The following is a 23,206-nucleotide window of genomic DNA, read 5'->3' as shown; positions in this document are numbered from 1 at the left end:
ACTCGGTATAACAAGAAACAAGGTCACAAGATTTCTGCGAAAGATCAGTCGACAGTCATCAAAGACAGATCACTTCCGAATGACTAAAGAAAAAAAATTGTAGTGTTTCTAAGACTACAGCTGAATCTAAACATTCAACTGTAGTCTCGGGGACTACACCCAGTGGGTGCACTCAGCGTGCCCCCACTAGTTCTATCAGCTAGACTCAGAGTCGACCAGTCGATCGAAAACATATAACTGTCAGCAGTTAGACACAAAAAAACGAAGAATTATTCAGACCATAGCCGACTGCCAGCAGTCGACCACGGTCTCGGGGACTACACCCAGTGGGTGCACTCAGCGTGCCCCCACCGGTTCCATGATTCCACTCGACCAGTTCAAGTGAAACAAGTAAAAATGAGAAAGTTCAAGGCTTAAAGACTACAGTCGACTGCAAGCAGTCCACCGTAGTCTCGGGGACTACACCCAGTGGGTGCACTCAGCGTGCCCCCAGTAATACAGACATTCCAATTGACACACCTAGTGGGTGCATGACAAACACTAAGATTTTCAGTCGGTGTTCAACTAACCTAGACATTGATCTGAAGAGCTGAACTCGCGTCGTAAGCTGCTTGGCTGGCGACTCGGATTGCCTTCACCTGCTCCATCATGATCTCCGCTTGGCGTATGGCTTCCTTGGCAGCGCCTGCCTGGTCCTCCGAGACGTGGTATGTGGAGAAGAGAGAAGGTGGATCAGCACTCGACGACGGAGGACGGGCACTTGTCAACGGATCCGCAAAAGACACAGTAGCCCGAGCAACATTGCTCCCCTCCGGAACCAATGGTTCATGTGACGCCCCCGATTTAACCGTACACTAATCATGCACGCAAATGTGTACGATCAAGATCAGGGACTCACGGGAAGATATCACAACACAACTCTACAAGAAAAATAAGTCATACAAGCATCATAATACAAGCCAGGGGCCTCGAGGGCTCGAATACAAGTGCTCGATCATAGACGAGTCAGCGGAAGCAACAATATCTGAGTACAGACATAAGTTAAACAAGTTGCCATAAGATGGCTAGCACAATCTGGGATACAGATCGAAAGAGGCGCAGGCCTCCTGCCTGGGATCCTCCTAACTACTCCTGGTCGTCGTCAGCGGGCAGCACGTAGTAGTAGGCACCTCCGATGTAGTAGGGGTCGTCATCGACGGTGGCGTCTGGCTCCTGGACTCCAGCATCTGGTTGCGACAACCAGAAAGGAAGGAAAAGGGGAAAAAAGGGGGGAGAAAGCAACCGTGAGTACTCATCCAAAGTACTCGCAAGCAAGGAACTACACTACATATGCATGGGTATATGTGTAAAGGGCCATATCAGTGGACTGAACTGCAGAATGCCAGAATAAGAGGGGGATAGCTAGTCTTATCGAAGACTACGCTTCTGGTCACCTTCGTCTTGCAACAGGCAGAAGAGGGTAGGTCGAAGTCCTCCAAGTAGCATCTCCAAGTAACATCTCATAGCATAATCCTACCCGGCGATCCCCTCCTCATATCCCTGAGGTAGAGCGACCACCGGTTGTATCTGGCACTTGGAAGGGTGTGTTTTATTAAGTATCCGGTTCTAGTTGTCATAAGGTCAAGGTACAACTCCAAGTCGTCCTGTTACCGAAGATCACGGCTATTCGAATAGATTAACTTCCCTGCAGGGGTGCACCACATAGCCCAACACGCTCGATCCCATTTGGCCGGACACACTTTCCTGGGTCATGCCCGGCCTCGGAAGATCAACACGTTGCAGCCCCACCTAGGCAAAACAGAGAGGCCAGCACGCCGGTCTAAACCTAAGCGCGCAGGGGTCTGGGCCCATCGCCCTGAGCACACCTGCACGTTGCGAGGGCGGCCGGAAGCAGACCTAGCCTAGTAGGCGTTCCAGTCCAATCCGGCGCGCGCCGCTCCGTCGCTGACGTCTGAAGTGCTTCGGCTGATACCACGACGTCGGGATACCCATAACTACTCCCACGTAGATGGTTAGTGCGTATAGGCTCGTAGCCAGACTCAGATCAAATACCAAGATCTCGTTAAGCGTGTTAAGTATCCGCGAACGCCGAACAGGGCCAGGCCCACCTGTCTCCTAGGTGGTCTCAACCTGCCCTGTCGCTCCGCCACAAAGTAACAGTCGGGGGCCGTCGGGAACCCAGGCCCACCTCTACCGGGATGGAGCCACCTGTCCTTTCAGCCCCCTCGTCAGAATCACTTGCGGGTACTCAATGAGCTGACCCGACTTTAGTCACCATCTGTATAGTATGTATGTATGTATAGTATATACCCGTGATCACCTCCCAAGTGATCACGGCCCGATAGTATAGCAAGGCAGACTGACAAGAATGTAGGGCCAATGATGATAAACTAGCATCCTATACTAAGCATTTAGGATTGCAGGTAAGGTATCAATGACTGTAGCGACAATGTCAGGCTATGCATCAGAATAGGATTAACGGAAAGCAGTAACATGCTACACTACTCTAATGCAAGCAGTATAGAGGAGAATAGGCGATATCTGGTGATCAAGGGGGGGGGCTTGCCTGGTTGCTCTGGCAAGAGAGAGGGGTCGTCAACTCCGTAGTCGAACTGGTCAGCAGCAGCGTCGGTCTCGTAGTCTACCGGAGAGAAGAGGGGGAAGAAATAATGAATACAGAGCAAACAAAGCACCACAAAATATATCAAGGCAATACGCGGTGTTCGGTGTGCCCTAACGCGGTAGTAGGTGATACCGGTGAAGGGGGGAAAACATCCGGGAAAGTATTCCCGGTGTTTCGTGTTTTCGGGCAGAGGAGCCGGAGGGGGAAAGTTGCGGGTTCGATAGGTTAGAGGGGTGTGGCGGACGAACGGACTGCGTATCCGGAATCGTCTCGTCGTTCTGAGCAACTTTCATGTTGAAAATATTTTAATCCGAGTTACGGATTAAAAGATATGATTTTCTAAAGATTTTATTAATTTCTGGAAATTTAATTATTTATTTAATTAATTCGAAAAAATGTATTTATGACGTCAGCATGATGTCATGCTGACGTCAGCAGTCAACAGGGGTTGACTGAGTCAACCCTGACAGGTGGGTCCCGCATGTCATTCTCTGTTATCTAATTAACCTAATCAGATTTAATTAACAGTGGTTAATTAGCTTTAATTAGTGATTAGGTTAAATCTAATCTGATTTAATTAAGTTAATTAATTCTCTAATTAATTAATTAATTAATTAATATTTTAATTATTATTTTTAATATTTAGTTTTCCCTTTTTTTTCATTTTCGTTTTAACAGTGGGGCCGGCCCCACTGGTCAGGGACCCAGCCCAACCGGGGCGGGCGAACGGGGAGAGGCGCAGTTGAGCGCCCGAACGGGGCGCAGCGGGGGAGGCCGAGGCCACGACGACGGCCGGAGGGGCCGCAGCCACAGTGAGGTTGGCCGGGCTGCGAGCGGCGCCGGCGAGGCGACCGAGCGGTGGACGGGGCCGGCAGCGGCCGGAGCGGCAGGGAGGAGTGGGGCGAGCGCCGTGCGGGGCCGCGGTGGTGGTCGGGGCGGCCGCCGCGGCGAGAGGTGGTGCGGGAGTCGACGGCCGCCGTGGTGCGGCGGGGGCGTTGGCCGCGGCGTCGGCACCGGCGCGCGTCGCCGGGGGGGGGCACGTCGGAAGGCCGGGGGGTTCGGTGGCCGGGGGGGGGCGAGGGCGCCGTTCGGCGAGGGGGAGGAGAGGGAAACGGGGGGGGCGGCGTGGCCGCGGATGGCCGGAGCCGGCGACGGGGCGCGGGGCTATGGTGGCGCGCGGAGAGGGGAGAGGGGAGCGAAGGGGGGGGAGATGTGAAGCTCACAGCGGGGCCCGTAGGGTCTAGGGGGGCGGGCGCGGTGGAGCTCGCTGACGTCCGGCGAGGAGGCGGGCGGGGAAGCGGTCGCCGGCGTCGGGGAGGGCGTCCGGTGAGGCGGGGGAGGCCGGGGTTGACCCCGCGGTGGCGGGTGCCCCGCGCGTGGGGCGACGGAGGGGAGGAGGGGGTCCGGGCGGTGGAGAGGAGGAGGGGGGGTGGAGGCGACCGGTTGGGGCGGCGGGGGCCACCGGCGATGAGGGGTGCGACGGGGGTCTCGCCCCCGATCTGGATCGGGGCGGGGGCAGGGGAAAGGGGATCGGGGCGGGGGGGGGGCGAGTGGGGGCGAGTGAGGTGGGGCGGCTAGGGTTTCTAGCCGCGGGAGGGCTAAGTGGCCGGCCGGCTGGGCCGGCCCAGGGTAGGGGGCTGGGCCAGGGGTGAGGGGGGCAGGTGGGGGGGTTCGGGGGGGCTGGCTGGGCCAGGTGGGGAAGGGCTGGCCCAGATGGGCCAGTGGGGGTTCCTTCCCCCACCTCTTTTGTTTTATTTTCCTTTTTTTATATTTTTCCCTTTTCTTACTTTCTGTTTTAGATTAATTAAAATGCCAAAACATTTTACAAAATTTTGTGCACCCCACCATAATTAGGTTTGCTATTTTAGACAACCCCCGAACATTTTAGTTTTGGTTTTGAAACTTTTTATCTTTGCTCTTGTTTTGATTTTTGTTTTAGAACGGGTTCGGATCTAACGCGAGTTTATCCACAGTCACCGAGGTGACGTGGCAACATTAGTGGGGATTACTGTAGCTTAATTACCCGGGCGTCACAATTCTCCTCCACTACAAGAAATCTCGTCCCGAGATATGAAGAGGGGAGCAAGGGGGAAAGTTCTGGTTACAATATTCTAACGGATCTTCTCGAAGAAGTTAATTCCTTTCGTTGATGTCTTCAATTCACTGCTTCAAGTCACCATGATCAATTTGTCATCCTTTCTTCAGGATCTCCATCGTACTTACGAATAAGTAAGGGGCAGCTCTACAACGATAGGATGTTACAAGGGAAAATCTTCTGGGGGTTTCCCAAGTATGAACATATGAGTATCTCTCGAGTTGAACAAATGAAACACATCGAGAGCAAAGTAAGACGGTGCAATAAGAAGTTCCAAGCGGATAGGCAATCGTTCATTGCCTGAAACAGAGTGTGAATGGGGTTCAGAGCAACAGGAATAAGTATTGTGTCCGATACCAGAATTGATCACTAGGAAGGTGGCTCGCAAACTACATACGAAGTCAAGCTGTAGGAATAACTTTGGCGACAGGGTGTATAGGAGAGTCAGGTTTCGATCCTGTGAAACTGTGGGTTACGGGCCCACCATGTGGTTGAAAGTAGGAAGGGGGCCGACATTTTGCACGGTCATGATAGTAAGGTGTGTCAAAGGGTAGCCTGTCAGATATGTCGGCAACAACATCGATACCAAGGGCGAGGGACGAAGAGAACCATTTTCCTGCTCGTTGAACGAGGCGGGCCAATAGGCAAAGTTCTCATCCATCGGTGGTTACCGGAATGTTTTCAACAATAGTAACAGGGTCTTGCTGACAGAGTTGTACACCGAGGTGTTTACATAAGCAGGAGAACATTACTGCTTAGATCATATAGACCACAAGAAAGGTTAAACAAAACAATGGAAAGGAAAAGGTGATCATCAGATCAAATAGAACAATGGAATGGAAAATATGTTTAAACACATATTTCGAGGGTATATCCTTCCCAAGGACAAGCAGATGATATCCATGACAGGATAGTAGGTAGAAAACCATTTTAGGTAAGGGGAGAAAAATTTCATGACATTACCCATACAACGGTGTTCGGATAATTGAGCAAGAAACATTTAGCATTGGGCTTCGGATGTTCTTGTTGAAAATCAGAGTATCGCAGACATGCTTCGAGATAGCATTGACATGGTCTTCATGTGAAGATCAGACTTTGGAAACACGAAGGATCCATCAGGAATAACTTGTAGAATAAGTCTTACAATTTCCTCATGGATGAACGGATAACCTTGCTGAAAAGGAATCTATAAGGATAGGTCCTCCAGCCGGGGGGGTGCTAGGCATGACATCAGGTTACCGGGTCATCAAAGGACCAACAACATAAATCCTGGAAAGTTGTCCCAACCATCATATCTGACCGAGATTCAGGTCCAATTGGTGTCATGGTACCTCAGACTCAGGATACCTGGGAAGAAAAGGTGCAACGCAAATTGACGAGATGACATTGTAAGATTCTCGGGGAAATGAACTATGAAGTGTTTTCCGTTATCAAGAGTTCATCATTAACCCAAGGAGAGGATGATGAGGTGGCTGATGGACTCAGCGATAATTCAACGAGGTATCCAAAAGATGGATCTCCACAATTATGTGGATAAGGGGATAACATCCGTCAGATTAAACGATATAATGGGATATACTCGAGGAAAACATACATAATTAAACATTGGTTGAATGGTGCGCCCGCAATACGGGTTGGGTTGCACGACCAATGTCAGAATGGTGATTCAATAATCAATAGACTAAGAATGAACGGCCGACTATTAACTTCAAAGCAATAGGGTTGCTAGAAGGGCAGAATCCAAACAGCACCGCTCACTTGTTGGTACCCCCGGTTGGAATCAACACGAGGACCCAAGAAGAATGGTGATGGTGAAAAGTTTCACCATACCAAGAATTCTTAAGAGGTGGTGAAATTCTCATAACATTGATGACATAAAAGGTGGTAATATTCCAAGGTAAAGAAGAACAATGCTGGGTAGCAGTGATCTCAAAGTTTACACAAAACACGAACAAGTTGTGTTGAACGGAAGGAAATAAAGTGGTCGATGAGAACAGGAATCATCGAGGGGCAAGGATGGTATTACCCATCATGAATTCAATTGAATTCCTGGTAGAGCTCATAAGGTTGATGATGATCACGACACAATTGTCGAGAGATTTCATGCAGATGTAGTCAATCAGCGACGACATCAAGTCAAGGGAATGATGAAGCAAGAGGTTATTGGAACCACAGTTACGACATAAACTCGAACTCAAGCTTGTTGTTTAAGGTGAAAGGGAATGACGAGGAAAATCGACGTAAGCTTAATTCATCGTCGAAAATTGTGCTCCGAGAAGAAGGACCGGGTAGCACAGTTAAAATCATCACGACAATGATATAGCCAAACAGGCTAGGAATGGCGTGATCGGGTACAAACTCGTACTTATAGAAGCTTACTGAAGAGTTGTTGAACCGTAGTGCGGACTTGGTTCAGTTATCGGTGTCTTTGAGTGTTTAATAACTCAGAGCCCGTGAGAAATTGGAATCAGTGGGAAGGTAGTACTTGATGAACTCATAAAAAGTTATGCAGTTCCATGATAATCTCGAGATACCAGGGGGGGTAATACTCGACAGAAGATCAAAGTAAAGGTTGGACTGGGGTATTGATCCATAGAAGACAACTGTTTAACTTGTCCGAGAAATGGAATCAAAGAAGAACAAACATGGTCGGAACCACGGATGCAAAAGGCCAGATCCCTGATATAAGAAAAACTTATACCAAGGGAATAATTAATTCAAGAGAAGCTCTAATGATAAGATCTACATCGTGTCCATGGGCATGAACACAAAGTTCAAGGTCGACTCCCACTTCTCCAATGCATACCCTTTCATTCACTTCTCGCTTTCGATGAAGTTATAGCGTTGAAATTTTTACCTGGTGAAATACCAGATGAGTATGACTCGTGAAATCTTCCGAGTTCACACATATTAAGGAAGGCATAGGTTCAACCCATCCGGGCATCTTACGAACATATACCACAAACTTCGGGTAATTAATACAAGCTCGAAAGTAGAGCATTGTTGGTCAAGCAGAGGATACAATGTACCAAAGGCATTATGTATCAGGGGAAAGAGCTCACAAGGTGATTAATTATGAAGGACATAAAATCCAACAAAGGAACCGATGGTCCACAACGGAGTTGGTGTGGGTATCGATACTCTATCAAAGGAAGAAGGAATGCAAGTGCACCGGATTATAGAAACAACTGACTAACTCAATTGTCAAATGCAAAGGAATTATGATTCCCAAATCAAGGGATCAGAAGCAATGCTCTGATTAGGGGTGGATAAGTTGAATAGCCTTAGGGTACAATCAAAGACAATTCGATTGGTCGAGAACCAATTCCAGTTAAAAGAATGGCAGCTCAGCCGGAAAGGTAATTTATAAGGATCAATGATGTTTGCGGGTATTCGCAAACATATTGAGTCAACAGACTCAAAATGATAATGACAAGGAATGTCATTAAGACTACGAGACTTATGGGATTAACCATAATGCAAGCAAGCAAGAATTTCAAGAGCCAAGGCTCCAGAGGATTTTCAGAAGATCGAATATTATTTTGAAGACTTTTGTGAAACACAAGAACAACTGGGGATGAGCGGATACTCGGCAAGCACGAGTAATTATCCGTAGGGGTATTCATGCAGCAAGGAACTGCAGGGCAGTAAGCGTAAGAATTCTCAGAATATCGAAGAGTATTTCAGGACATCTTGTAATAACAAGAGCAACTGGGGATGACAATATGAACGATAGGTGTAAGTAGTTATCCAGAGGGATTTATCGATGGAAGTGAATTGCAAAAGCGATGGCACATAGTCTCGAGAGCACATCGTAGAGTATCTTCGGAATCTTCTGGTGTAGCAGGCGATCATCTGAAGTGAGGGGCTCTCCGGGAAAAGTACTTGCGAGAACCTAAAGTTAGTTTTGTTTTAGCAAAATCGTTTAACCCGAATAGAAGAGAGTTCAGAATCCCAGAGTAAAGGTCGAGGAGTAAAAGATCCTAATACCACCCAATGGCGACGTGGGCCCATGGGCCGCACAGCCATGTTAGTAAAAGTTTTTCAACGACTAGACTCGACTTCGGCCAAGGAGTTGGAAAGGGGATTCCTACAGGCAGTCGGCTCTGATACCAACTTGTGACGCCCCCGATTTAATCGTACACTAATCATGCACGCAAATGTGTACGATCAAGATCAGGGACTCACGGGAAGATATCACAACACAACTCTACAAATAAAATAAGTCATACAAGCATCATAATACAAGCCAGGGGCCTCGAGGGCTCGAATACAAGTGCTCGATCATAGACGAGTCAGCGGAAGCAACAATATCTGAGTACAGACATAAGTTAAACAAGTTGCCATAAGATGGCTAGCACAAACTGGGATACAGATCGAAAGAGGCGCAGGCCTCCTGCCTGGGATCCTCCTAAACTACTCCTGGTCGTCGTCAGCGGGCAGCACGTAGTAGTAGGCACCTCCGGTGTAGTAGGGGTCGTCGTCGACGGTGGCGTCTGGCTCCTGGACTCCAGCATCTGGTTGCGACAACCAGAAGAAAGGAAAGGGGAAAAAGGGGGAGAAAGCAACCGTGAGTACTCATCCAAAGTACTCGCAAGCAAGGAACTACACTACATATGCATGGGTATATGTGTAAGGAGGCCATATCAGTGGACTGAACTGCAGAATGCCAGAATAAGAGGGGGATAGCTAGTCTTATCGAAGACTACGCTTCTGGTCACCTTCGTCTTGCAACAGGCAGAAGAGGGTAGGTCGAAGTCCTCCAAGTAGCATCTCCAAGTAACATCTCATAGCATAATCCTACCCGGCGATCCCCTCCTCATATCCCTGAGGTAGAGCGACCACCGGTTGTATCTGGCACTTGGAAGGGTGTGTTTTATTAAGTATCCGGTTCTAGTTGTCATAAGGTCAAGGTACAACTCCAAGTCGTCCTGTTACCGAAGATCACGGCTATTCGAATAGATTAACTTCCCTGCAGGGGTGCACCACATAGCCCAACACGCTCGATCCCATTTGGCCGGACACACTTTCCTGGGTCATGCCCGGCCTCGGAAGATCAACACGTCGCAGCCCCACCTAGGCAAAACAGAGAGGCCAGCACGCCGGTCTAAACCTAAGCGCGCAGGGGTCTGGGCCCATCGCCCTGAGCACACCTGCACGTTGCGAGGGCGGCCGAAAGCAGACCTAGCCTAGTGGCGTTCCAGTCCAATTCGGCGCGCGCCGCTCCGTCGCTGACGTCTGAAGTGCTTCGGCTGATACCACGACGTCGGGATACCCATAACTACTCCCACGTAGATGGTTAGTGCGTATAGGCTCGTAGCCAGACTCAGATCAAATACCAAGATCTCGTTAAGCGTGTTAAGTATCCGCGAACGCCGAACAGGGCCAGGCCCACCTGTCTCCTAGGTGGTCTCAACCTGCCCTGTCGCTCCGCCACAAGTAACAGTCGGGGGCCGTCGGGAACCCAGGCCCACCTCTACCGGGATGGAGCCACCTGTCCTTTCAGCCCCCTCGTCAGAATCACTTGCGGGTACTCAATGAGCTGACCCGACTTTAGTCACCATCTGTATAGTATGTATGTATGTATAGTATATACCCGTGATCACCTCCCAAGTGATCACGGCCCGATAGTATAGCAAGGCAGACTGACAAGAATGTAGGGCCAATGATGATAAACTAGCATCCTATACTAAGCATTTAGGATTGCAGGTAAGGTATCAACAGATGTAGCGACAATGTCAGGCTATGCATCAGAATAGGATTAACGAAAGCAGTAACATGCTACACTACTCTAATGCAAGCAGTATAGAGGAGAATAGGCGATATCTGGTGATCAAGGGGGGGGGGCTTGCCTGGTTGCTCTGGCAAGAGAGAGGGGTCGTCAACTCCGTAGTCGAACTGGTCAGCAGCAGCGTCGGTCTCGTAGTCTACCGGAGAGAAGAGGGGGAAGAAATAATGAATACAGAGCAAACAAAGCATCACAAAATATAACAAGGCAATACGCGGTGTTCGGTGTGCCCTAACGCGGTAGTAGGTGATACCGGTGAAGGGGGAAAACATCCGGGAAAGTATTCCCGGTGTTTCGTGTTTTCGGGCAGAGGAGCCGGAGGGGGAAAGTTGCGGGTTCGATAGGTTAGAGGGGTGTGGCGGACGAACGGACTGCGTATCCGGAATCGTCTCGTCGTTCTGAGCAACTTTCATGTTGAAAATATTTTAATCCGAGTTACGGATTAAAAGATATGATTTTCTAAAGATTTTATTAATTTCTGGAATTTAATTAATTATTAATTAATTCGAAAAAATGTATTATGACGTCAGCATGATGTCATGCTGACGTCAGCAGTCAACAGGGTTGACTGAGTCAACCCTGACAGGTGGGTCCCGCATGTCATTCTCTGTTATCTAATTAACCTAATCAGATTTAATTAACAGTGGTTAATTAGCTTTAATTAGTGATTAGGTTAAATCTAATCTGATTTAATTAAGTTAATTAATTCTCTAATTAATTAATTAATTAATTAATATTTTAATTATTATTTTAATATTTAGTTTTCCCTTTTTTTTCATTTTCGTTTTAACAGTGGGGCCGGCCCCACTGGTCAGGACCCAGCCCAACCGGGGGGCGAACGGGGAGAGGCGCAGTTGAGCGCCCGAACGGGGCGCAGCGGGGGAGGCCGAGGCCACGACGACGGCCGGAGGGGCCGCAGCCACAGTGAGGTTGGCCGGGCTGCGAGCGCGCCGGCGAGGCGACCGAGCGGTGGACGGGGCCGGCAGCGGCCGGAGCGGCAGGGAGGAGTGGGGCGAGCGCCGTGCGGGGCCGCGGTGGTGGTCGGGGCGGCCGCCGCGGCGAGAGGTGGTGCGGGAGTCGACGGCCGCCGTGGTGCGGCGGGGGCGTTGGCCGCGGCGTCGGCACCGGCGCGCGTCGCCGGGCCGGGGGCCGGGGGGGGGGGGGGGCGAGGGCGCCGTTCGGCGAGGGGGAGGAGAGGGAAACGGGGGGGCGGCGTGGCCGCGGATGGCCGGAGCCGGCGACGGGGCGCGGGGCTATGGTGGCGCGCGGGAGGGGAGAGGGGAGCGAAGGGGGGGGAGATGTGAAGCTCACAGCGGGGCCCGTAGGGTCTAGGGGGGCGGGCGCGGTGGAGCTCGCTGACGTCCGGCGAGGAGGCGGGCGGGGAAGCGGTCGCCGGCGTCGGGGAGGGCGTCCGGTGAGGCGGGGGAGGCCGGGGTTGACCCCGCGGTGGCGGGTGCCCCGCGCGTGGGGGCGACGGAGGGGAGGAGGGGGTCCGGGCGGTGGAGAGGAGGAGGGGGGGTGGAGGCGACCGGTTGGGGCGGCGGGGGCCGCCGGCGATGAGGGGTGCGACGGGGGTCTCGCCCCCGATCTGGATCGGGGCGGGGGCAGGGGAAAGGGGATCGGGGCGGGGGGGGGGGCGAGTGGGGCGAGTGAGGTGGGGCGGCTAGGGTTTCTAGCCGCGGGAGGGCTAAGTGGCCGGCCGGCTGGGCCGGCCCAGGGTAGGGGGCTGGGCCAGGGGTGAGGGGGGCCAGGTGGGGGGTTCGGGGGGGCTGGCTGGGCCAGGTGGGGAAGGGCTGGCCCAGATGGGCCAGTGGGGGTTCCTTCCCCCACCTCTTTTGTTTTATTTTCCTTTTTTTATATTTTTCCCTTTTCTTACTTTCTGTTTTAGATTAATTAAAATGCCAAAACATTTTACAAAATTTTGTGCACCCCACCATAATTAGGTTTGCTATTTTAGACAACCCCGAACATTTTAGTTTTGGTTTTGAAACTTTTTATCTTTGCTCTTGTTTTGATTTTTGTTTTAGAACGGGTTCGGATCTAACGCGAGTTTATCCACAGTCACCGAGGTGACGTGGCAACATTAGTGGGGATTACTGTAGCTTAATTACCCGGGCGTCACAATTCTCCTCCACTACAAGAAATCTCGTCCCGAGATTAAGAGGGGAGCAAGGGGGAAAGTTCTGGTTACAATATTCTAACGGATCTTCTCGAAGAAGTTAATTCCTTTCGTTGATGTCTTCAATTCACTGCTTCAAGTCACCATGATCAATTTGTCATCCTTTCTTCAGGATCTCCATCGTACTTACGAATAAGTAAGGGGCAGCTCTACAACGATAGGATGTTACAAGGGAAAATCTTCTGGGGGTTTCCCAAGTATGAACATATGAGTATCTCTCGAGTTGAACAAATGAAACACATCGAGAGCAAAGTAAGACGGTGCAATAAGAAGTTCCAAGCGGATAGGCAATCGTTCATTGCCTGAAACAGAGTGTGAATGGGGTTCAGAGCAACAGGAATAAGTATTGTGTCCGATACCAGAATTGATCACTAGGAAGGTGGCTCGCAAACTACATACGAAGTCAAGCTGTAGGAATAACTTTGGCGACAGGGTGTATAGGAGAGTCAGGTTTCGATCCTGTGAAACTGTGGGTTATGGGCCCACCATGTGGTTGAAAGTAGGAAGGGGGCCGACATTTGCACGGTCATGATAGTAAGGTGTGTCAAAGGGTAGCCTGTCAGATATGTCGGCAACAACATCGATACCAAGGGCGAGGGACGAAGAGAACCATTTTCCTGCTCGTTGAACGAGGCGGGCCAATAGGCAAAGTTCTCATCCATCGGTGGTTACCGGAATGTTTTCAACAATAGTAACAGGGTCTTGCTGACAGAGTTGTACACCGAGGTGTTTACATAAGCAGGAGAACATTACTGCTTAGATCATATAGACCACAAGAAAGGTTAAACAAACAATGGAAAGGAAAAGGTGATCATCAGATCAAATAGAACAATGGAATGGAAAATATGTTTAAACACATATTTCGAGGGTATATCCTTCCCAAGGACAAGCAGATGATATCCATGACAGGATAGTAGGTAGAAAACCATTTTAGGTAGGGGAGAAAATTTCATGACATTACCCATACAACGGTGTTCGGATAATTGAGCAAGAAACATTTAGCATTGGGCTTCGGATGTTCTTGTTGAAAATCAGAGTATCGCAGACATGCTTCGAGATAGCATTGACATGGTCTTCATGTGAAGATCAGACTTTGGAAACACGAAGGATCCATCAGGAATAACTTGTAGAATAAGTCTTACAATTTCCTCATGGATGAACGGATAACCTTGCTGAAAAGGAATCTATAAGGATAGGTCCTCCAGCCGGGGGGGGTGCTAGGCATGACATCAGGTTACCGGGTCATCAAAGGACCAACAACATAAATCCTGGAAAGTTGTCCCAACCATCATATCTGACCGAGATTCAGGTCCAATTGGTGTCATGGTACCTCAGACTCAGGATACCTGGGAAGAAAAGGTGCAACGCAAATTGACGAGATGACATTGTAAGATTCTCGGGGAAATGAACTATGAAGTGTTTTCCGTTATCAAGAGTTCATCATTAACCCAAGGAGAGGATGAGGAGGTGGCTGATGACTCAGCGATAATTCACGAGGTATCCAAAAAGATGGATCTCCACAATTATGTGGATAAGGGATAACATCCGTCAGATTAAACGATATAAGGGATATGCTCGAGGAAAACATACAAATTAAACATTGGTTGAACGGTGCGCCCGCAATACGGGTTGGGTTGCACGACCAATGTCAGAATGGTGATTCAATAATCAATAGACTAAGAATGAACGTCGACTATTAACTTCAAAGCAATAGGGTTGCTAGAAGGCAGAATCCAAACAGCACCGCTCACTTGTTGGTACCCCCGGTTGGAATCAACACGAGGACCCAAGAAAGAATGGTGATGGTGAGAAGTATCACATACCAAGAATTCTTAAGAGGTGGTGAATTCCCACGATATTCTTGACATAAAAGGTGGTAATATCCAAGGTAAAGAAGAACAATGCTGGGTAGCAAGGAACTCAAGGTATAACACAAAACAAGAACAAGTTGTGTTGAACGGAAGGAAATAAAGTGGTCGATGAGAACAGGAATCATCGAGGGGCAAGGATGGTATTACCCATCATGAATTCAATTGAATTCCTGGTAGAGCTCATAAGGTTGATGATGATCACGACACAATTGTCGAGAGATTTCATGCAGATGTAGTCAATCAGCGACGACATCAAGTCAAGGGAATGATGAAGCAAGAGGTTATTGGAACCACAGTTACGACATAAACTCGAACTCAAGCTTGTTGTTTAAGGTGAAAGGGAATGACGAGGAAAATCGACGTAAGCTTAATTCATCGTCGAAAATTGTGCTCCGAGAAGAAGGACCGGGTAGCACAGTTAAAATCATCACGACAATGATATAGCCAAACAGGCTAGGAATGGCGTGATCGGGTACAAACTCGTACTTATAGAAGCTTACTGAAGAGTTGTTGAACCGTAGTGCGGACTTGGTTCAGTTATCGGTGTCTTTGAGTGTTTAATAACTCAGAGCCCGTGAAAAATTGGAATCAGTGGGAAGGTAGCACTTGATGAAGAACTCATAAGAAGTTATGCAGTTTCCATGATAATCTCGAGATACCAGGGGGGTAATACTCGATGATAGATCAAAGTAGAGGTTGGACGGGGTATTGCTCTACAGAAGACAAGTGCTTAAACTTGCACGAGAAATGGTATTTAAAAGAGAACATGGTCGGAACCACGATTGAAAAAGGCCAGATCCCAGATATAAGATGAACTTATACCAAGGGAATAATTAATTTCAAAAGAAGCTTCGATGAGAAGATCTACATCGTGTCCATGGGCATGAACACAAAGTTCAAGGTCGACTCCCACTTCCTCAATGCATAATCTTCCATTCACTTCTCGCTTTCGATAGAAGCATTAGTGTTGAAAGTTTTACCTGGTGAAATACCAGATGAGTATGACTCGTGAAATCTTCCGAGTTCACACATATTAAGGAAGGCATAGGTTCAACCCATCGGGGCATCTTAGAACATATACCACAAACTTCGGGGTAATTAATACAAGCTCGAAAGTAGAGCATTGTTGGTCAAGCAGAGGATACAATGTACCAAAGGCATTATGTATCAGGGGAAAGAGCTCACAAGGTGATTAATTATGAAGGGACATAAAATCCAACAAAGGAACCGATGGTCCACAACGGAGTTGGTGTGGGTATCGATACTCTATCAAAGGAAGAAGGAATGCAAGTGCACCGGATTATAGAAACAACTGACTAACTCAATTGTCAAATGCAAAGGAATTATGATTCCCAAATCAAGGGATCAGAAGCAATGCTCTGATTAGGGGTGGATAAGTTGAATAGCCTTAGGGTACAATCAAAGACAATTCGATTGGTCGAGAACCAATTCCAGTTAAAAGAATGGCAGCTCAGCCGGAAAGGTAATTTATAAGGATCAATGATGTTTGCGGGTATTCGCAAACATATTGAGTCAACAGACTCAAAATGATAATGACAAGGAATGTCATTAAGACTACGAGACTTATGGGATTATCCATAATGCAAGCAAGCAAGAATTTCAAGAGCCAAAGGCTCCAGAGGATTTTCGGAAGATCGAATATTATTTTGAAGACTTTCGTGAAACACATGAACAACTGGGGATAAGCGGTTACTCGACAAGTGCGAGAATTATCCATAGGGGTATTCAGGTGACAAGGAATTGCAAGACAGTAGGCACAAGATATTCTCGGATCAATGGAGAGAATTTCAGGGTATCTTGTAATAACAAGAACAATGGGGAATGATCGTAAGAATGGCAAGTGTAAGTAGTTATCCATAGGATTTATCGGTGGTCGGGAATAGCAAAAGTGATGGGCACAAAGTCTCGAGAGAATATCAAAGAGTATCTCCGAAATCTTCTGATGCAGTCGGTGACCATCTAGGACTGAAGGGGCTCTCCGGGAGAAAGTATTTTCGAGAACCTAAAGTTAGTTTTTAGAAAAAAATCGTTTAACCCGAATAGAAGAGGGTTCAGAATCCCAGAGTAAAGGTCGAGGAGTAAAAGATCCTAATACCACCCAATGGCGACGTGGGCCCATGGGCCACACAGCCATGTTAGTAAAAGTTTTTCAACGACTAGACTCGACTTCGGCCAAGGAGTTGGAAAGGGGGATTCCTACAGGCAGTCGGCTCTGATACCAACTTGTGACGCCCCCGATTTAACCGTACACTAATCATGCACGCAAATGTGTACGATCAAGATCAGGGACTCACGGGAAGATATCACAACACAACTCTACAAATAAAATAAGTCATACAAGCATCATAATACAAGCCAGGGGCCTCGAGGGCTCGAATACAAGTGCTCGATCATAGACGAGTCAGCGGAAGCAACAATATCTGAGTACAGACATAAGTTAAACAAGTTGCCATAAGATGGCTAGCACAATCTGGGATACAGATCGAAAGAGGCGCAGGCCTCCTGCCTGGGATCCTCCTAACTACTCCTGGTCGTCGTCAGCGGGCAGCACGTAGTAGTAGGCACCTCCGGTGTAGTAGGGGTCGTCGTCGACGGTGGCGTCTGGCTCCTGGACTCCAGCATCTGGTTGCGACAACCAGAAAGAAAGGAAAGGGGAAAAAGGGGGGAGAAAGCAACCGTGAGTACTCATCCAAAGTACTCGCAAGCAAGGAACTACACTACATATGCATGGGTATATGTGTAAGGAGGCCATATCAGTGGACTGAACTGCAGAATGCCAGAATAAGAGGGGGATAGCTAGTCCTATCGAAGACTACGCTTCTGGTCACCTTCGTCTTGCAACAGTAGAAGAGAGTAGATTGAAGTCCTCCAAGTAGCATCTCCAAGTACATCTCATAGCATAATCCTACCCGGCGATCCCCTCCTCATATCCCTGAGGTAGAGCGACCACCGGTTGTATCTGGCACTTGGAAGGGTGTGTTTTATTAAGTATCCGGTTCTAGTTGTCATAAGGTCAAGGTACAACTCCAAGTCGTCCTGTTACCGAAGATCACGGCTATTCGAATAGATTAACTTCCCTGCAGGGGTGCACCACATAGCCCAACACGCTCGATCCCATTTGGCCGGACACACTTTCCTGGGTCATGCCCGGCCTCGGAAGATCAACACGTCGCAGCCCCACCTAGGCAAAACAGAGAGGCCAGCACGCCGGTCTAAACCTAAGCGCGCAGGGGTCTGGGCCCATCGCCCTGAGCACACCTGCACGTTGCGAGGGCGGCCGAAGCAGACCTAGCCTAGTAGGCGTTCCAGTCCAATCCGGCGCGCGCCGCTCCGTCGCTGACGTCTGAAGTGCTTCGGCTGATACCACGACGTCGGGATACCCATAACTACTCCCACGTAGATGGTTAGTGCGTATAGGCTCGTAGCCAGACTCAGATCAAATACCAAGATCTCGTTAAGCGTGTTAAGTATCCGCGAATGCCGAACAGGGCCAGGCCCACCTGTCTCCTAGGTGGTCTCAACCTGCCCTGTCGCTCCGCCACAAGTAACAGTCGGGGGCCGTCGGGAACCCAGGCCCACCTCTACCGGGATGGAGCCACCTGTCCTTTCAGCCCCCTCGTCAGAATCACTTGCGGGTACTCAATGAGCTGACCCGACTTTAGTCACCATCTGTATAGTATGTATGTATGTATAGTATATACCCGTGATCACCTCCCAAGTGATCACGGCCCGATAGTATAGCAAGGCAGACTGACAAGAATGTAGGGCCAATGATGATAAACTAGCATCCTATACTAAGCATATAGGATTGCAGGTAAGGTATCAATGACTGTAGCAGCAATGTCAGGCTATGCATCAGAATAGGATTAACGGAAAGCAGTAACATGCTACACTACTCTAATGCAAGCAGTATAGAGAGAATAGGCGATATCTGGTGATCAAGGGGGGGGGGCTTGCCTGGTTGCTCTGGCAAGAGAGAGGGGTCGTCAACTCCGTAGTCGAACTGGTCAGCAGCAGCGTCGGTCTCGTAGTCTACCAGAGAGAAGAGGGGGGAGAAATAATGAATACAGAGCAAACAAAGCACCACAAAATATATCAAGGCAATACGCGGTGTTCGGTGTGCCCTAACGCGGTAGTAGGTGATACCGACGAAGGGGGAAAACATCCGGGAAAGTATTCCCGGTGTTTCGTGTTTTCGGGCAGAGGAGCCGGAGGGGGAAAGTTGCGGGTTCGATAGGTTAGAGGGGTGTGGCGGACGAACGGACTGCGTATCCGGAATCGTCTCGACGTTCTGAGCAACTTTCATGTTGAAAACATTTTAATCCGAGTTACGGATTAAAAGATATGATTTTCTAAAGATTTTATTAATTTCTGAAATTTAATTATTTATTTAATTAATTCGAAAAAATGTATTACTGACGTCAGCATGATGTCATGCTGACGTCAGCAGTCAACAGGGGTTGACTGAGTCAACCCTGACAGGTGGGTCCCGCATGTCATTCTCTGTTATCTAATTAACCTAATCAGATTTAATTAACAGTGGTTAAATAGCTTTAATTAGTGATTAGGTTAAATCTAATCTGATTTAATTAAGTTAATTAATTCTCTAATTAATTAATTAATTAATTAATATTTTAATTATTATTTTTAATATTTAGTTTTCCCTTTTTTTTCATTTTCGTTTTAACAGTGGGGCCGGCCCCACTGGTCAGGGACCCAGCCCAACCGGGGCGGGCGAACGGGGAGAGGCGCAGTTGAGCGCCCGAACGGGGCGCAGCGGGGGAGGCCGAGGCCACGACGACGGCCGGAGGGGCCGCAGCCACAGTGAGGTTGGCCGGGCTGCGAGCGGCGCCGGCGAGGCGACCGAGCGGTGGACGGGGCCGGCGCGGCCGGAGCGGCAGGGAGGAGTGGGGCGAGCGCCGTGCGGGGCCGCGGTGGTGGTCGGGGCGGCCGCCGCGGCGAGAGGTGGTGCGGGAGTCGACGGTCCGCCGTGGTGCGGCGGGGGCGTTGGCCGCGGCGTCGGCACCGGCGCGCGTCGCCGGGGGGGGCACGTCGGAAGGCCGGGGGGTCGGTGGCCGGGGGGGGGGCGAGGGCGCCGTTCGGCGAGGGGGAGGAGAGGGAAACGGGGGGGGCGGCGTGGCCGCGGATGGCCGGAGCCGGCGACGGGGCGCGGGGCTATGGTGGCGCGCGGGAGGGGAGAGGGGAGCGAAGGGGGGGAGATGTGAAGCTCACAGCGGGGCCCGTAGGGTCTAGGGGGGCGGGCGCGGTGGAGCTCGCTGACGTCCGGCGAGGAGGCGGGCGGGGAAGCGGTCGCCGGCGTCGGGGAGGGCGTCCGGTGAGGCGGGGGAGGCCGGGGTTGACCCCGCGGTGGCGGGTGCCCCGCGCGTGGGGGCGACGGAGGGGAGGAGGGGGTCCGGGCGGTGGAGAGGAGGAGGGGGGGTGGAGGCGACCGGTTGGGGCGGCGGGGGCCGCCGGCGATGAGGGGTGCGACGGGGGTCTCGCCCCCGATCTGGATCGGGGCGGGGGCAGGGGAAAGGGGATCGGGGCGGGGGGGCGAGTGGGGGCGAGTGAGGTGGGGCGGCTAGGGTTTCTAGCCGCGGGAGGGCTAAGTGGCCGGCCGGCTGGGCCGGCCCAGGGTAGTGGGCTGGGCCAGGGGTGAGGGGGCCAGGTGGGGGGGTTCGGGGGGGCTGGCTGGGCCAGGTGGGGAAGGGCTGGCCCAGATGGGCCAGTGGGGGTTCCTTCCCCCCACCTCTTTTGTTTTATTTTCCTTTTTTTATATTTTTCCCTTTTCTTACTTTCTGTTTTAGATTAATTAAAATGCCAAAACATTTTACAAAATTTTGTGCACCCCACCATAATTAGGTTTGCTATTTTAGACAACCCCCGAACATTTTAGTTTTGGTTTTGAAACTTTTTATCTTTGCTCTTGTTTTGATTTTTGTTTTAGAACGGGTTCGGATCTAACGCGAGTTTATCCACAGTCACCGAGGTGACGTGGCAACATTAGTGGGGATTACTGTAGCTTAATTACCCGGGCGTCACAGTTCAGGTGCTGACGCAACCTGAGCAGTCTTGCCAGCAGTCGACTTCCTGCTCCTCCTTTGCCTCAGCGGCGCTTCATCGTCATCATCAGGGAGATCGATGATAACGCTAGGTGGATCTGCAGAAAAGGTTCAAAGTCAAAAATAAAGATCCAATCGACCGAAAGAGAAACTGCGCAGATCATACCAGGATGAGAAGTAGCAGCATCTTCCATTTCTTGATCCTCATGCCTGGCTGAAGTTTCAGAAGTAGCAGCACTGCGATTTCAAAAATATGTCGGTCATCGATCGAGTCGACAAAGAATATATCCATGATAAAAGGAAAAAAACATGAGTTATGCTGTTACCCAGAAACAGTCGGGGTCTCCATCCTCATCTTCGGTAGGGCCTTCGCTGGCTTTGTCGGGGCCGCTCGGGGTTGCTTCGACGCCTTCTTAGTCGGCGCCGGTGAAGTCGTCCGAGGGCGTTTTGTCGATTGCCCAGCAGGCACGACTCCCTTGCCGCATTCGACCGCAGGGTCGTGGACGAGCTTGGACCTTCTTTCAGAACGGGGAGGCACAACTTCCTCCTCCTATTCCTCCTCCTCCTCCTCATCGGAGTCTGCATCTTCATCATCCTCGTCGCCGACCGACTCCCACTCCTCTTGACTTTTGCCTCCGCTCCCTTCCTCCTCCTCGGTCTGTGCTTGCGCCCCGTTGGGCATCGAGTACAACTCAGTGGTGGCCTGAAAGACAACAAACAAGACAAAAGTCGATCGACTGATCTATATCAAAACAGAATGGACGAAGCATGATGACAATCGGAGATAAGTGGTCATACCTTGTCTGCCTCATAAGATTGGTTGAGTGGCGGGATCCTCCTGGCTCCACGAGGGTTGTCCTTATTCCCCGTAATGGCAGTCATCCACCTCTCTAGTGTGACATCGTCGACTTCTTCTGGGTGGACCCGAGTGGCGTCTTCAGTACCAGAGTACAACCACATCGGGTGACCCCGGTACTGGAGTGGCTGGATACGCCGTCGAAGGAAAACCTCCAGAAGATCCATGCCTGTCACGCCATCGCGAATGAGTTGGACTACCCGCTCCATCAGCATTTTAACCTGAGCCTTCTCCTCCGGAATCACTTTCAGAGAAGATGGCTTGTTCACTCGACGCATGGTGAAGGGAGGGAGCCCAGTCGACTGCCCTGGCGTCGACTGGTCTTGGCAGTAGAACCAGGTCGACTGCCACCCTCTAACTGACTCGGGAAGGGTCATAGCTAGAAAGGCACTCTTACTCCTCATCTGGACCCCAAGACCCCCACACATCTGGATTACTTGGGTTCTCTCGTCATTCGGATTGGCCTTCTTGACCGTCTGAGAGCGGCAAGTGAATATGTGTTTGGAAAGGCCCCAATGCGGCCGACAACCCAAGAAGTTTTCGCACAGAGACACGAAAGCGGCGAGATAGGCAATAGAATTGGGTGTGAAGTGATGGAGCTGAGCCCCGAAGAAGTTCAGAAACCCCCGGAAGAAGAGATGCGGCGGCAAAGAAAACCCACGATCGACATGAGTCGCTAGGAGGACACACTCACCCTCCTGAGGCTGCGGCTGCCACTCCGTCCCCGAAAGCCTCGCTGCTCCGTGCTCGATCAGCCCCTCGTTGGCCAGGTCGTCGAGATCCTTCTGGGTGATGGTCGAACGGATCCAATCCCCTTGGATCCAACCCTATGGCAGGCGGGACCGCGACGAGGATCCACCCCGACTGGTCGCCCTCCCCTTCGCCTGCGCCGTCGCCTTCTTCGCCCGCTCCAAAGCTGCCGTTTTCTCCTTCACCATTGTCGCCGACGAGGCTGGAACGGAGCAGCGGCGCTGGGCAGTTGGCGAGCACAGCGGATGAATCTGGAGACAAGGGAGGGGAAAATGAGGAGGCACTGTTCAAAAAACCTCCGCCCGGTTCCTTATATGGAGTCACTTCCGAGTGGCTGACAGGTAGGCTCAGGCAATCCTGTCAAATCCCGAAACAGTCGCGCAGGCGATACGTGGCGAAAAAGGCGGCACGGGAATTGAGGCGTCCCTGCCTTATCCCATCCGAGTACCGCGGTCTTCTCCGCTTCACGCGCTTCCCAAAATTCAGATCCCACTAAATCCGCTAACCGCAGGATAACTTGTCAGACGGAAGATCTCCTGCGATCCGTCGCTCGGAAATCTCCAAGTCCGTAAAGTTCACTCGACAGATATAAAGAATGGATCAAGGCGACTGAAAGAAAGTTGACATCCTCACTTGAAAGGCATTGATCCAGAGCAAAACACCTTTACAGCACCAGAAAGCAGGTCGGAAAGATTGCCAACTCCCTCCTCACTCAAACCTCGATCCATTCGGGGGCTAATGATGAAGTCATGTACGTAGGGTAGGGTCATGGACCTGTCCAAGGTACCCTCCCCGAGGACATCTTTTAGAAGAAGCCATCTTCCAGTCGACCAAGAGGTACTCCACTCGACGGACTAGAGGACGCTCGACGAACCTGAAGACACTCGACCATGAAGACTCACTCGACCGCCAGGAGTTCAAGATCTACTCTGTATCCAAACGGTCTGTAATTAAGTAGTAT

Source organism: Triticum aestivum, chromosome 4B (genome assembly GCF_018294505.1).
Source record: "Triticum aestivum cultivar Chinese Spring chromosome 4B, IWGSC CS RefSeq v2.1, whole genome shotgun sequence".
NCBI lineage: Eukaryota > Viridiplantae > Streptophyta > Magnoliopsida > Poales > Poaceae > Triticum > Triticum aestivum.
The sequence above is the reverse complement of the archived record's forward strand: the minus strand, read 5'-3'. Positions refer to the sequence as shown.